Below are 16,962 nucleotides of genomic sequence, written 5' to 3'. Positions count from 1 at the left end.
AAAAGTGGGAGGAAGGGGGCTAACCCAGTGTGTCACTCTTGCATTTCAAATGCAATCACAGATATGAACATTCTTGCATAAGGTTGATGCAGAGAAACTCCCAAGGGAACTGAAATCCTGTGGTCCTGAGTAAGTGCTGTTCTCTGTGGTTAGAGAGTTGGGAAGGTATGGTGCAGGCATGAAGCAGTCAGTCAGAAAGGCTGAAAGATAGGGGAAGAAGCCCTGGCCAAGGCATCTGTTGGCTTATTGGTCATCTTTCAGAAACACTCACACAAACCCTGAAGGGCTCATAGGTCATTACTTATTGCCAACTTTTCTGTATAGGGTAAGTTATAAGCGATAGAGGTATCTATGGAGTTAAGGGCTTGAGACCCCTCTGAAGAAATTGGTTGCAAATATAAAGGGCTGTAAGCTCATCCTGAAGTTTTTTTTTTGTTGTTTTTTTTTTTTTTTATCCTGAAGTTTTAAATGAATCCACAATTCCTGTTTTTATAACAAACTTTAAAATAATGGGGAATAAGAAGCCATTGAAAAACAAATCTTCTTCACAGGTTAACTGATTTGGAGAAATATTTTCCTCTTCCATTATAGCAGCTGCTTCTTTTTTTCTTTTTTTTTAAATGTTTTATTTTAATATGTATTTATTTGGCTGCAAACCAGGTCTTAGCTGTACCATGCAGGATCTTTGGTTGTAACATGTGGGATCCTCTTGCACTGGGAGCATGGAGTCTTGCCCTTCTTTGTTTAACTACTTCACCTCCTATCACAGAGCACTGCCTGTTGAACTACTCCTTAGCTCTGCAGCTGGAATGATATTTGCCTTCTTAAAATGGTGAGATTGGAAACGTGCAGATGAAACTGCAAAAACACTGAGAGGCAGATTTGACATTGCCCATATTGTCACCCTGTTTATTTAACTTATATGCGAAGTACATCATGAGAAATGCTGGGCTGAAAGAAGCACAAGCTGGAATCAAAATTGCTGGGAGAAATATCAATAACCTCAGACATGCAGATGGCACCACCATTATAGCAGAAAGTGAAGAGGAACTAAAAAGCCTCTTGATGAAAGTGAAAGTGGAGAATGAAAAAGTTGGCTTAAAGCTCAACATTCAGAAAACTAAGATCATGGCATCTGGTCCCATCACTTCATGGGAAATAGATGGGGAGACAGTGGAAACAGTGTCAGATTTTATTTTGGGGGGCTCCAAAATCACTGCAGATGGTGACTGCAGCCATGAAATTAAAAGACACTCCTTGGAAGGAAAGTTATGAGCAACCTAGACAGCATATTAAAAAGCAGAGACATTACTTTGCCAACAAAGGTCCATCTAGTCAAGGCTATAGTTTTTCAGTGGTCATGTATGGATGTGAGAGTTGGATCATAAAGAAAGCTGAGCACCGCAGAATTGATGCTTTTGAACTGTGGTGTTGAAGAAGACTCTTGAGAGTCCCTTGGACTGCAAAGAGATCCAACCAGTCCATCCTAAAGGAGATCAGTCCTGGGTGTTCATTGGAAGGACTGATGCTGAAGCTCAAACTCCAATACTTTGACCACCTCATGTGAAGAGTTGACTCATTGGAAAAGACCCTGATGCTGGGAGGGATTGGGGGCAGGAGGAGAAGAGGACAACAGAGGATAAGATGGCTGGATGGCATCTCTGACTAGATGGACATGAGTTTGGGTGAACTCCGGATGTTGGTGATGGACAGGGAGGCCTGGCGTGCTGCGATTCATGGGCTCGCAAAGAGTCGGGCACAACTGAGTGACTGAAATGAACTGAACTGAATTCACTCTTTATTAGTAGATTATTACAATCAGAGCTTGTCTACTCAGTGGAGAGAACCTCTGCTATTGCAATGTTTACCATATGCATGCTGGAGAGAATGCAATACGTGGTAAGTTAATTAAAATTATATTAAATAAGCTGATGGTCCTATTTTACAATTCTAATTCTCAGACCCCTGGCACAATAGTTGGCACGATAATCAGGTTTATGTCAATAGCAATTTCTCATGAAAACCTAGATTTCCAGTAAATCTATATAAATTTATGATGTGACTGTAGTACTTTTCTTCAGGCATTGATAAATGACTTTATTTTCATAGATTCTACTTTGTGTCAAATGATGCACTTCCCTTAGAAGGACTTCAGGGTTACCAAAATTTAGGTCCCCATTTCTGCTCTTGAAAATGACTTGCTCATGACCAGTGGACACAAAGTCAAAATAGAAAGCACATAACTTCTTGCTTATGAGATGGTCTCATTGCCTCGTTGAAATAGCCATGATGTTAAGCTTATGGCTCAGCTGTGAAAGGAGCTCATGCATGTGAAAGGAGACAGTAAGAATGGAAATGGCTTGAAAGATTGTACCAAGGTCAGGAAGAGAAATGAATTGGAAGTGAAAGGAAGTTTGCAAGGGCTTATGTCCATCTAAATGTCTGCTGAAGTTGTTTTCTTCCAACTCAGTGAGACTTTTGGGAAAATCATGATGTCCTATGACAAAGCCTTATTTCTTCCTGTTACTCCATACTCATCTCCTTGCATTCAACCTAAACCAGTTTTTGTGTGGTCATCTTGTAGTTACTCCCGTACACTAGGCTGGTGTGCCTTTGACCCTGAGATTCCCTTTCCTGAAAATCCTGTCCTTGCTGCTCTCTCCATTCAAATCTCTATTCTAATGATTCACCTTGAAAGTTCCTGCTTCTCCTCTCTGACTAAAATAACTTCCTCCTCCTCCCTACCACTCTCCTCTTCTTTATTCTTCTTTTTTAAGTTGGAGGATAATTGTGTTACAATGATGTATTGGTTTCTGCCATACAACAATGTGAATCAACCATTATATATATATATATATATATATATACACACACAGAGATATATATGTAGATAAATATCCCCTCTTTTTGAGCCTTCTTCCCACCACCCCCCTTTATTCTCCTTGAAGCTATTTCTCTTTACCTGACCAAAATTAATTTTTATTGGCTTATTATTTTGAGGTTCAACTCCTCCACTAGAATCTGAACTCCATGCAGGGAGAGAGTTTTTCATATTCCCTATGATCCAGCAAATTTCCTAGTATAGAAGAGATGCTCAGTAAATAGGTGTTGAGTGAATGAATAAATCGATGAGTGAATGCCATTTTGGAACCAGAAAGTTCAAATCCTAGATTGCCTGAAATCTGTTGTTGTTTCCTGGTCCTTCAAGTGGAGACAGGAGTTTTTCTGCTTCCAAAATGCTACGAGAAGCAAGTAGAATTATGTACCTAGAAGGAATAATAAACCATTAAGCACTGCATAAAAGTTAGTGAATGTCACTGCTCAGGCACTACAGTATGATGCAAAATGAGCTGACCTTGAGTCCAAGGTCAGCCTGCTAATGGGGCCTTTGCCATTTAGCATGGCATGTACCTTTGAACAAGCATCTAATCCTCTGCACCTCATTTTCCTTCTCTGCTGTGTAAGAGTAACGTGAGATAATGTATATGCACGCACTTGATGATCTGTAAAGCGATACAGGAATATATCACCCATCACTTGTCTGTACAGAGTAGAACCACTCCCTGCACTGCCTTTATCCCTGGTCTCCCGTGTTCATAAATATCCATGAAAAAGTTATACAGATGAATGGGAAAGGTAAGCAACTTATTCTGTTGCTAGGCTGATGCTTTCCCAGAAGTGGAAAGAGGATTTGTTAAATGGATGAAGGTATAACTTTTAAATAAATCAGTCAAGTTGTCAGATAAATTTATATGCTACTGATGTCACCACAATGCCAAAGCTTAATTATTTCTTGATGACACTTTGCCTCTAAATTTGTTTTAGGTTAAATTTTAAGGTTAACCAATTCCCTAGAATTCTTCAGCTGCAAGGAGCCTGTGAAGATCCTTGACCACTTTGGTTCAAGTTAAGCCATGCATGAATGGAACCTTCTTCAGATTATTTGCTCATGCTCAAAGCACTGCATTAATCAGAGAAGGAGGCTTCAGTCTTGGGCTTGTTCTCAGCCGCTCTGCCTCATTGTGTTGCCTTTGATGAAAAGCTTAAAAGGCAGAGAACAGGAAATCCACTCTGATTTCATTGTTTGCTTTGAACAGTTCTTTCTTCTTAGGAACAATGCCGGTTTGCCTAAAATGGCTAATAATCACTACTACTTATTGAACATTAATTCTGTGCCAGGCTCCGCATAAAGAAGTTTCTATACATCTTTACATTTCATTCTCACACTAGTGCTCTGAAGGACATTTTATTATCCCCATTCTACAGCAGAGGAAACTGAGACTGAGAGATACAGAGAAGTAAACAAAGTTATCTTATGGTCACCTAATAAGAGGAGCAAAGCTGGGGGAACCTGCGTCCATCTGGCTCCCAGGTTTATACTCCTAATCACTGGAAGAAGTGTGGGAAATAATAAGGAAATCATTTCACATTTCCTAGAACAATCTTTGAGAACTTTCAAATTATAGACTACCAACTCCATCCATTGACACTGAGAAACCAACACTTGCATTTCTCATTTGATGTCTTTGGGTATCATTACTTATTTTGTTCCCTGAAATTTGATTACTTGATTTTGTACAATGAAAATCTGTCATCTTAGAATAACTGATTCAGAGAGATCATTTTGAAGTATGGAAATAGGGTCTCACATCAGCAGGATTTCAAGCAATGTATGTCATGGCCAGCTAACTTGAGTTATGTGTATTTGACATTAGCACTGTGGTTCCAAGTTGGGCTTTGGAATCAAGCTTAACCAGCCCTCAAGTCCCTGGGATCTATGATTTTGTACAGTTGCAGAATCTCTTTGCTGCATAGTGTTTTCATCATTTAAATAAGGGTGCTGATAACTCCTAGCTCACAGGCTTATTTTGAGATTTAAGCAAGATAGTGCATCTTAGATGTAAAGATTAGCTGAAATCAAGCATGTAAAACATATAATACAGAGTCCAGGAAATAGCACTCTTTTGATAAATGTCAATATCAATTTTTTATAAAAACAGAGTTTTTTTTGAAGATAAATTTTCACATATAGTACAAATAAGTATATACAAGTTTTTTATAACCTACGTATTTCCAAAAAGGATTTGAGATTTGCATCCATATTTTCCCAGTGTCTGGCCTCTAAACAGGTCACTGTTTTGGAATATTTGGGAAGATAAATTAATCTCTCTAGCCTGAACTCAACCTACAACTCCTTCCAGCATTCTTTTATTACTGTCTAAACCAAAAACCAAAATCATGCTCCAGATTAATTGATCACCCTCACCCTCAGTCTCTCAAATACACTGGCATTTTTCAGCATTGCTTTCCCATTCCAATACTCTGCCCTCACCTGTTTATTCTTCAAATTAAGTTAGCCATACCAAAATTTCCTCTCTTCTCTCTTCCTCTGGACTCAACCAATACTAATGAACTATCTGCTCAACTGGAACTTATCGTTTTTCACCTGATTTTATCGACTGGATTATCATGTACTTTAACGTGTCTTCCCTGGCCAGCTAGACACTAAGAAAAGGGTCCTCCAACAGTACCATTTCCATTGTAGAATATTAATTTTATAAATATTTATTCATTATTAAATCTTCATATGAAATAGTCAACAAGTAGTAGATAAAAGGAATGGATTCTCCTTTTCATGGTGGACTGTGCCAAAATCCAGATATTTGGATCATGTTTGCAGCCCAGCATCCCAACTTTTGAAAAGTCAAATTTTAGTCAACTAGATTTCTTGTCCAACAGTGCTATAAAAATAATTTTATCTTTATTTGTTTAGTTAGTTAACTATTCATTTTTGAATATCTGCAATTGACTTGATTGCCAAATCAGTCAATTCTTTCGGCTATTACATAGAATGCTAACAAGATCAAATGTCAGTGTGACCCCATTTAGTTGATATTTATTTAATCTCATAGTTTATAGGAAAATATAAAAAAGCTGTTAATAGACAATAATTTGGTAACCAAAGCAAAAATGGATGCTTGCTCTGTTCAACTAGCATATCACTTTGTCCCAGACAATGTGTTTGACAAAGAAATAAAACAAGTTTTAGAATCTTGATAAACCTGTTTTTACACACCCACAGCTGATTCATGAAAATCCTTCAACCAATAGCCATTTTATCAAGCTTTGAGTGTCTAAGAATTATTTCAATTATGTTGAGGTTTTCAAAAGTGATTCTTCAATTTTACTATTCTTTGTTGATTTGGTACATTTTGGTCATGATGTTTTCAGATAACTTCATAGGATAATTCAAAAATAGATTCAATGTATGCACATAAATCTGCCCTTTTTCTCATCTCTAAAAGGAGAAGTGTGGTATTTAGGGATTAAAGATTAAATATTTTGATGTGTTCCAGTCAAGCACTTCAATGGCATGAGAACTATTGACAAAATCTTAGTCAATTAAAAATGGTTGAGTCTAGACAAAACTTAAGGAAACTGTGGGAGAGCCAGGACATTTTGGTCATTATAAGAATTGTTTACATAGCTCCAACCTTCCACTCCAGTACTCTTGCCTGGGGAATCCCATGGACAGAGGAGCCTGGTAGGCTGCAGTCCATGGGGTCGCAAAGAGTTGGACACGACTGAGTGACTTCACTTTCACTTTTCACTTTCATGCATTGGAGAAGGAAAATGGCAACCCACTCTAGTGTTCTTGCCTGGAGAATCCCAGGGATGGTGGAGCCTGGTGGGCTGCTGCCTATGGTGTGGCACAGAGTCGGACACGACTGAAGCGACTTAGCAGCAGCAACCTTCCACAAAGATGCAACAACTTTTTCAAGAACACGTTATGCAAACCACTACTAGCTGGATACAAAGCTGTGAACAGCCACTTATGGAAACGAAGAAGTTTTGGAAACCAAGGTGGGTATTCCTGATGCATTCCGACACTGAAAAGTCCTTTTCAATAGCATTCTTTGCATTTGTGATATTACTTATTAGATTATCAGTTATTTATTCCAGGCTGCAAACTCTATGAAGAAATAGTTGTGTTTATTTTGCTCTCTATTCTACCCATTGCATGTCCAAGGTAGTTGGCATATGATATGTCCTAAGTAAATATTTTGTGGAAGAAAAGACACAAACAGGGTGAGAAGGAAAAATTGTGATGTATAGGGTTAGCAGAGCCTGTTTTAAGCAAAGGCAGTGAAGTTTGGTTCCGAGGTCAGCCTCTATCATCCCTGTATCAATTCAAATTTCTTTTTCCCACCTCTCAACCCTGCCCTCCCATCCCCCTTGGCACTGCAACAAATGGGTCTTGCTCTGTCTTACAAAGTAGGTAATTTTATTGACTAAGGCTACACAGTATTATACCATTCCTGCAGCCTTTATTCTTAATCCTTAACCCCAAAGTGTCAATCATTAACAATGGTGGAGAGCAGAGGAGGGGAGAGTAGAAGTTTCCCAGCACCAGATACAATCAGCTCTTCTTACTGTAAGCCCAGTGATCCCATGTAGGTCAAACCTCTACATTCACCCATTCAATCCATGAATCATTCATTTAACCAATATTTATCTTGTTGTTGTTGCTATTCAATCGCTAAGTTATGTCCAACTCTTTGCAACTCCGTGGACTATAGCACACCAGGCTCCTCTGTCCTTGACTATTTCCCAGAGTTTACTCAAATTCATGTCCATTGAGTTGGTGATGCTATCTAACCATCTCATCCTCAGCCTCCCCCTTCTCCTTTCGCCTTCGATCTTTCCCAGCATCAGGTCTTTTCCAGTGAGTCAGCTCTTCACATTAGGTGGCCAAAGTTATTTATTGAGTGTTTGTTGTAGGTTAGGATTAGTGCTGGTCAAGGACATCATAATCTGCAAAGCAAATAGCAAACTTATAAGAACATGACCAAATTTCTCTATGGGGTCTGCCTTTGTCATCTTGAACCAGCTTTCAAGAGGTGAGAGTGTAAGAGAGATCAATATTTATCCAGTCACTGAAAAGGTGCAAGTAAATCTTAGGCTGCTTTCCATCTGCAAGGAAATAAGCATCACTTCAGGAAAGAGAGCCAGTTTTCCAGGCAACTTTTGGGAATCTGACGCTGCTTCAAGTGAGTCACCCAAGAAACCTGCACTGAACCTGGTCTGCGGGGCACCCACTGTACTCGGCCCCAGGACATGCAGATGAAAGAGAGTTCCCTCCCTGAAGAAGGTCACTGTCTAGCGACAGACAAGAACAGACAAATTAACACTTATAATAAATACAGTGAGATAAGTACAGGGTACACGTCAGCAGAGGGTACTATGGCAACCCGAAGGAGGGGCCCACAACCAAGCCTGCGGCAGTGGGTAAGCTTCCCCAGGGAAGATGACACGAGGAGGGAAGGAGCAAGCCATGTGAGAGGGTGCAGCAGGGAAGGGCTTTTTCAACAAAGAAAGCAGCAAATGCAAAGGTTCAGAGGTGAGAGAGAGCAAAACACTTGTGGGAATCTACACCTCATTCACTGAAGTGGGGACTTCCGCTGGGGAGAAGGAAAACAGCCCAAAGGAGGCAGCCTAACAGGGATGGATTATGGAGGCCCTATCTGGGGAGTCAGTCAAGATATTAGAAAGCTTATGATGTGATGGAAGTAGCCTTTTAGAAAGTTGTTTCCGATAAGGTGAATTAGAGGGAAATAGGAAGGGAGTGTATAAAGTATTTTTATATGTATGCTTTTATGTTTTACACTCAGTGGTACTCAAAAAAAATTTTAGACTCTTAAGCAGATATTCAGCACCGTGACATAAATTATGTAGTGTTAGAAGCAAGGCAAAGGGGAACTTCCCTGGTGGTCCAGTGGTTAAGACTTGGCCTTCCAATGTAGGGGTTGTGGGTTTGATCCCTGGTCGGGCAGCTAAGATCCCACATACCTCTTGGCCAACCCCCTCCAAAAAAAAACCCCCTAAAACAGGAGCAATATTATGGCAAATTCAATAAAGTCTTCAAAAAGAGAAATAAGGCAAAGTGAAAATAAAGGCAAGGACATGAAATGAGACAGAATAAAAAAAAAACTATACCATGCACTACAATCAACAATTAAGGACAGCAAATTTGGCTCTCAGCTTCCTATGAGCCAATGATTTGTTATCTCCTTAAGATAAACATGTTGATCAGGATTGCCCTGCTTCTATGATTTGAATAAATATCTACTAAAGACTCATATACAGAAGTCAGGAACAATCTTACCCTTTGTTAAAATTTAAGGTCCATGAGTATAGGGATTTATTTTTTCATTGTTCTATCTTCAATGACTTGAAGAGTGATATGTATCCAGGAAGAGATCAATAAATATTTCCTGAATATGTGGATGAATGAATGAATGAAATTAAATAAGCAATTGCTAATTAGAGTATTCTTTCTCCAAAAGTGAGATTAAAAAAAAAACCCAGGTGAAAGTAGACCAGCACACAATAGATCTACGGGATCCCTCAACCATTGAATCTATCAGAGAGATTAATGTTTCAACCACAATCATTCCCTGAAAAGAGGATAGTAAAAACCAAACTTTCTGATTATTCTGAAACCTATCAAACTTTGCCACCTTGAGAAGGAAAGGAAGGAATTTAGACAATTTTCAGTCTATCTTAATGAGTGGCATTTTCATGAGGATTCTTAGAGTGAACTAAACAAGTGTTTTTATGCAGTGTTTCAAATGATGCTCTAAATTTAGGATAAAAGTAGTATACCAAAAAGCAACTTGATACAAATGAACTATGGGTTATCTACTCAGTTCTCTAACAGTTTGACATAAGCTAAGAATAGCTTTTAGAAACACTTCATGAATTTCATCTAAAAAACTTCATGAATTCTTCTAGAAATATTGTTTCCTCTTGCCAAGCCATGGCAAGCATGGAGCAGTAGTAAATTTAGAATTATATTTTCTGACAAATATCTACTAGGCAGCCATTGGTTTGTCTGATTCAGGTTAAAGCCCTTAGCCAAACTGTGAATGAAGCTGTTAACATTTGAGACTATTATGAAGTTTAACTAGGATGCTGCTGCTAGGTCACTTCAGTCGTGTCCGACTCTGTGTGACCCGAGACGGCAGCCCACCAGGCTCCCCCGTCCCTGGGATTCTCCAGGCAAGGACACTGGAGTGGGTTGCCATTTCCTTCTCCAACTAGGGTAGTTGTTGGATATAAGGAAACTCCTTTTCTATCCAGAAATTAGTAAAGAAAATAACATCAAGTAAAACTAATACAGGCTTCCCTGGTGGCTCAAATGGTAAAGAATCTGCCTGCAATGCAGGAGACCTGGGTTCGATCCCTGGGTGGGAAAGATCCCTTGGAGAAGGGAATGGCTACCCACTCTAGTACTCTTCCCTGGAGACCTCCACAAACAGAGGAGCCTGGCAGGCTACAGTCCACTGGGGTCATAAGAGTTGGACACAAATGAGCAATTAACACACACACAAAACAAATTCAGCCCCCTCCCCCAAATACTTACATATGTATTCTAATACAAAGTTCTATATAGTATGACATGACCAGAGCTATAGTCTGAAAAATGTAAAAGGTGGTCCCACTGGCCTCCTAGTTTCTTAAAATCTATTAGTAAGATACCCACAGGACACTTAGATTTGAATAGTGTAGCTTTCATGTATACCCTTGATAATGAGGTTACTATATGGGTTGACTTACAATCAATGAATGCATTGGTAACAAAAAAATTTAGAATTGTAAAATATTGAGTAAAATGATGGCTTTTATTTTAAAGAAGCGACCTATGGCCTCTCTTTGGGGCAAATGTTATCCAGCAGGGCCAGTTTTCTATTAAGGCCAACCTAGATCATGGTAATAAAACTGCATCATATGCTTAAAAGAGGATATTCACCTTTTATTGATATAAAAAATGGATGTGCTTCCTGTTGATGAAAAGAATACAAAACTACAAGATTATAACATTAAAAGGAACTCATGTAAATATGAGATCAAGATGTTTAGATTTCATAGTTTTGTGGGAAATTTACTTCTCCTGGAGGGCCTATTCACTAAAGCTGAGAATATAGAATGAAATTTTTCAGGGTCAGTGAGTAAAATAAATTTTAAATATGTCAAGTTCTGGTGAGTCATCAAAATGAAAATATCCAGTAACTAATTGAATATATAAATCTTGCCTTTGAAAGAGAAGTCTGAGTTGGAAATAGATAATTTAGGAGTGATCATTTAGATTTAAATCTATGGCATTGACTTAGAGGGAAATCTGAAGCTAGCTATTAAACACAGAAGATAATTTTGGTGTCTGTGAGAGAGTCACTGGTCTTCTTTTCATCAGCTTAACTCTAAAGAGAGACCACAAACATTAGTAATTTATTAAGAACAGTTTGAAGATCATTATGTAAGTCATCTCAATTCCTGATACCATGTCAGGTAAAATTGGAGGTGACATTCCCAAACTCTGGTTTCATCATCTGTAGTCACGAAGTGGAAAAAAATCAAAGGAGAGAAAAGCATTTCTGAGAATGAGTAATTGAAGTAATAAAATTTACAAGTTAAAGGAAGGCTCAGTTCCGTGAAGACTGAGTTAACAACAAGTTTAAACAATGGAATGATGTATCATGGCTTATTTCTTGTAGTCTACATGTTTTGGAAAGTGTGATAAACCTCCTCAGAAGAACTTAATTTGGGAATTTTGAGAGAGTGAGGTAGGACAAACTATGGAGTTAGCAGAATGAGGTTTTTAGACCCCACTTCCACCAGACCTTGCAGGCTCCCCTTTCAGCATCTCCCTCTCCTGAATCTTGGGGGTCTTATTGCTGGCCTAGGTGCCTTTGGTTTCCAAACAAAATGATCTGATAACCTTATTCATTTCACTGGATTCATTCATGCATATATTTATTGTTGTTGTTGTTTAGTCTCTAATTTGTGTCCAACTCTTTGCAACCCCATGGACTGCAGCATGCCAGGTTTCCCTGTCCCTGTCCCTGTCCCTGTCCTCCACTAGTTTGCTCAAACTCAAGTTCATTGAGCTGGTGATGCTATCCAGCCATCTCATCCTCTGTCGCTGCCTTCCTCTCCTTCCCTCAATCTTCAAAAGATATTTATTAAGTATATATATATATTCTAACTCTATACTAGACATTGTCCCTTGTCTTAGAATATGCTGGTCAGACAGGTGAATACATAAGTAGATATAGATACATTGATTGATGATGAGAGAGAGAGAAGAAAGGGAGGGAGGGAAGAGGGACTTGAAGGAAGGAAGGAAGGTAGATGGAGGGGAAGAAGGGAGGAGGAAAGGAAGGAGGGGAGGAAGGAGGAAAGAAGCAGAATATCAGGCAGCATATGGGATATATTGAGTTGGCCAAAACATTTGTTTGGGTTTTTCTGTAAGATGTTTCCAAACTTTTGGCCAACTCAAAATTAGGTAAGGATTTTTAAAAATCTGAGTGAGGAGAAGGATACTATTTTAAGTATAGTTTTCATGGGTGAAAATATCTGTACCTATGAAACAACTGGAATGGCCTGATGGAGCCAGTAGTACAAAGAAGAGAAGGGGAAAACCTATATAGACAAAGTGAATAGCAGGTGCGTGGCAGACTGTAGTCTCCAAAGATGGCCAAGACAATATGTCCTGTCCAATATCTTTACTTACAACATGCCATTTATGCTCCTCCCTTGAACTTGAGCAAAATCTAGTGATCAGCTTCAGCAATGGAATCTGGTGGAAGTGAGCCTATGTACTTTTGAGACTAGCTTACAAAATTGCTATGCAATTTTCTCCCATTCTCTTGGGATGCTTGCTTTTATTACTCAGTTTCCATGCTGTAAGGAAGTCCAGCCATATAGAGGGGGAAGGCAGGGGTTCTAGCCAAGAGATGCAAGTGAGTCCCCAGCTAATAGCCACCATCAATCACCATACATGTGCACAGCGACACTTCCAGGTGATAGCAGAGTCACCCCCAGCCTTTCAGTCTTTCCAGCTGAAGATTAGACGTCATGGAGCATAAACTGCCCCTGCAGTGTCCTGTACAAATCTGTGATCTGCAGAGCCCATGAGCATAGTAAAATAGTTGTTTTATGGACCACCAACTTTGGAGTTGGTTGTAATGCAGCAATAGGTAACTGGAGTTAAGTGCTATAGCTCATAGGTGGGGATGAGCACTGGATATTCAATAAACACACCAGAGTATCATGGCTAAGCAAACTAGCTTTGGACTGGATGTAGTGATGGGAACAGAGAGCCTAGGAGGACAGAGCACCTAGGATCTTTCAAGTTATAGGAAGGAGTTTAAATCTTTTTTTCTAAGTGTGATGGGGCTGCTTAATCCAATCCCTATTAATCTTTTGAACTCTTAATTTTTGCTAGCAAATAAGGAATGAAAATAGCACTTAGTGCTTGGCAGGGTTATTGCAAGACTCAGATGATCTAAGGTGTGTGAAATCACTCAGGAAAGCAGAAAGCATTCTAGGCTTTTAAAAGTTTGAAATAATATCATATGCAAAATTAGTCAAAATTTTAGGCTGAGATATTTAAATGTATCAAATTTTCTATTCTAATACCTTTCCATTAATCAATTATATCATGCCTGCTTATATAGGAGTAGTAACCAACTTGAAATATATACAAACCATACCTGATTTCAGGCTAATGGTCAAATAAATGTGGCAATATATCTGGTAGATAAATGGAAGATAACACTTGCAAATCTTGCTAGGAAAGGGGAGATAATATTTATGTATATAGAGAGGGAAGATAAGAACTCATAAGCATTTCAAATGCCTTTCTTTGAAAGCTACCACACCTGTCAAAAACCCAAGGAATATGGAGCCAGTGAAATCTTCATTACTAGCTGCTCTTTAAAAAAAAAAATCTTCCTGTTTCATATCGTATAGCTGATTAACAAACAATGCTGTACGTTTCATGTGGACAGCAAAGGGGCTCAGCCATAGGCGTACATACATCCACTCTCCCTCAAACTGCCCTCCCATCCAGGCGGCCATATTAACATTGAGCAGAGCTCATGTGCTATTCAGTAGGTCCTTGCTGATTATCCATTATAAATATAGCTGTGTGTACATGTCCATCCCAAACTCCCTAACTATCCTTTTGCTCCATCTGTTCCCCCAGTAACCATAAGCTCTTGAAGTCTGTGAGTCTCTTTCTGTTTTGTAAGTTCATTTGTATCATTTCTACATATAAGGGATATCATACAATATTTCTCCTCCTCTGTCTGACTTACTTCACTTAGTATGACACTCCCTAGGTCCATCCATGTTGCTACAAATGGCAATCATTATCTCATTCTTTTTTTTGTGGCTGAATAATATTGCACTGTATATATGTATCACATCTTTCCTCTGTCCATGGACATTTATTGCCCAGAACCCGAGGTAGAATTTCAATAATCTAGGTTGAATTATCAGAATTCCTTTTTATTTTTACTAGATCGACCAATGCAGATGAGGACCAGAGCCAACTAAACAGGATTCTTTCCCCAAATCCAACACCCAGGAAAAAAATTGATAGCAGCAGGGTGGTGATGAGGAAGAGCTGAACCTGTAGTCGGATAACTCCTACAGAGAGAGAGAAGAGAGAAATGGAGAACAATGGGTCTGAACCAACTTACCAGCTTCAGAAAACAAACACGATCAGAGAGAAAGAGCAATGGCTCAAGATTATCTCACTGGTGAGTGGCTTAGAATCCCTCATGACTTTCCCTAGGTTAAGGAATAGCAAAGTTGTTATCAATCATAATAATTGTGGTAATAGTAACACTTATTTAATGCCTACTCCCTTATATATAACACACAATATTCACAACAATTTACAATTTCCAAGTAATCACTGATAATACTATTAAAACCATTTTACAGATAAGGAAAAATGAAGGTTAATATGGCTAAGTATTATCCAATTCAATTCAGCTAATACATTTTGGAGCTGAGAATTGAACTCCCATTTATTTTGATGTGGATGCCCATGGTTTTAACATCTAAGATGTATTTTGTTCCTGATTTCCAAAGAGAGGCCACACTCAGTACACTCCAACTTTAGGTCCTGTGAAAGTCCTTCCCCTCAAACTGATCAACATGAAACTGCTCCAGCAGCAGCACTGTTGGTATAGTTGATATATTCTTTGAAATTTTGAAAAGATAATCTACTTTTGAGAAAAATAAGCTTATATATATATATATACTTATATACTCTAGATTTAAGCCACAAACTACAGGCAGTTGTTTATGTGAGATGATCTTATACTTTTACTTTAAGATATTCCCCCTTCCTTGGCCTCTAGTGCCTGAAATCCTGTCATTAGATGCTCATTCCTTGGGAAGCATTGTCAGACACTCAGATGATGGAAATTTTTATTTTTCTTCTGGAAGCCTGACTTTGAAGACACAGGCTTCATGAGTCATCTAATTCATTATTTGTGATAATAATGGACATTCTCACTAGTGCATGTTCCAACACAGAACTGGGTGCAGAGATCAGATAAAAGGCAGGCAGACAGATCGTCACAAAAGAGCTTTCAAAACCCATTTAATGATCAGTTTCTAAATATTTTACAGCTTCAGGTACCGCCAAATTGGGCAAAAAAGAAGACAGTCGGAAGACATTGTTGTGGAGATCTCTGTCCTTTTTGCTGTGCATGTTCCCATGAGTGAGTTCTTTTTGGCTTCAAATCATATCAATGGATTATATTTTACATAAGCGTTAATCATCTTTCCTTCCTCCCTTTCTCCCTTCCTTTTTTTTTCTTTCTTTGTACTGTTGAGCAATTCCTTTCTGAAGCATTCTCTTCTCTTAGTATTTGTGACATGATTCCCTGCTGATATATTCTTCACTTCTCTGGCCACTCTTCTCACTTTCCTTTGTCAATTCCTTCTTCTCTATCTGGTGTTCAATAGGCCCCAACTTTCAGTCCTCTTTATCCTCACTCTCCGTGGACATCCTAAGTCCTTTCATCTACTCCCATGTCTTTGAATGCATCTCTAAAAGAGCAACCCCCACATTTGTATTTCCAGCCTGCATTTCTCTTTGTAACTTCAGATGGGTATAAATGACAGCCTACTTGAAATATCAACTTGAATATTTCAAATGTTAACATGTTTAAAAACCCACTCTTTGATCTTCAACATTCCTTCCCCCCAAAGGCTCTTCCTCTAATGTTAACCTTCTCCGTAAGTGACATCTCCATTCCCCAAGATACTCATGCCAGAGCTCTGCCCTGAAGCTTCCCTCTCCTACACCCCTACAAACAATCACCAATTTCTTTTGTTTCTACACACAAAATGTATTTATAATTCATCTGCTTAAACCCATCTCTACTCCCTGTCTTCTAGTCCCTACACATCTTCTCTTCGCTAGATTACAGATTCCTATTAAATTTAGGAATGAATGCATGACAGGCTCCCTATGGCCAATTCTCTAATACAGCCCCACCCCCCATTGAATTTAGAATGATATCAAAGGTATGTAGAAAGAGATGAAAAGTCTATAAGGACCACACTCTCTGCCAGTGATCTTCTCAGTGGAGTTTCTTTTTTTTACTTCTAAGTATGAGACAAAGGGAAACAATAGTTTTTTTTTTCCTTCCTTTGGGCATTGTAAAGTCTGGATGTGGTACATGGACCTGTGGGTTGCCATCAAGCAAATGTGAAGGGAACAGACTTAAGAGCAAAGCTGGAACATTGAATCCAGCAGAATCAAGAGATGGAAAGAACGTGGATCTGCAACAACAACATTGAGCCACAATGAAGTTTATACCCTAATACTCTGGTGAAGCTGGTTCTGCCTCTAGAATTGTTCATGGGAGATGATAAATGTACTTATAGTTTAAGCCAGTTTGAGAGGTTTTGCTACCATAGCTGAAAGCATCCCAACTGATAGAAGATAAACCAAGAAATCAGTTTAAACATATGGTCATTATTATCTAAATGAGAGGCCACAGAAGAGACAAAAGATGGATTATATGTTTTAGAGATTTCATCAGTAAGACTGAGATTCAAAAGAAAGAACTAATATGGGGAGGGGGGACA

At 38.8% G+C, this 16,962-nt stretch overlaps 1 long non-coding RNA gene across 1 annotated transcript in view; it reads left to right on the top strand.

Moving 5' to 3' along the window:
* The window catches only part of LOC123329458, a 391,468-nt gene extending 376,923 nt beyond the window's left edge, over positions 1 to 14,545 (top strand). Inside the window, exon 4 of the long non-coding RNA XR_006544907.2 lies at positions 14,369 to 14,545. This is a non-coding gene — a long non-coding RNA (uncharacterized LOC123329458). The remainder of the gene's footprint in view (positions 1 to 14,368) is intronic.
* Positions 14,546 to 16,962: the final 2,417 nt, after the last annotated feature.

The sequence above is a fragment of the Bubalus bubalis genome, chromosome 15 (genome assembly GCF_019923935.1).
Source record: "Bubalus bubalis isolate 160015118507 breed Murrah chromosome 15, NDDB_SH_1, whole genome shotgun sequence".
NCBI lineage: Eukaryota > Metazoa > Chordata > Mammalia > Artiodactyla > Bovidae > Bubalus > Bubalus bubalis.
Note: the sequence above shows the minus strand (reverse complement) of the source record. Positions and strands in the feature narration are given on the sequence as shown.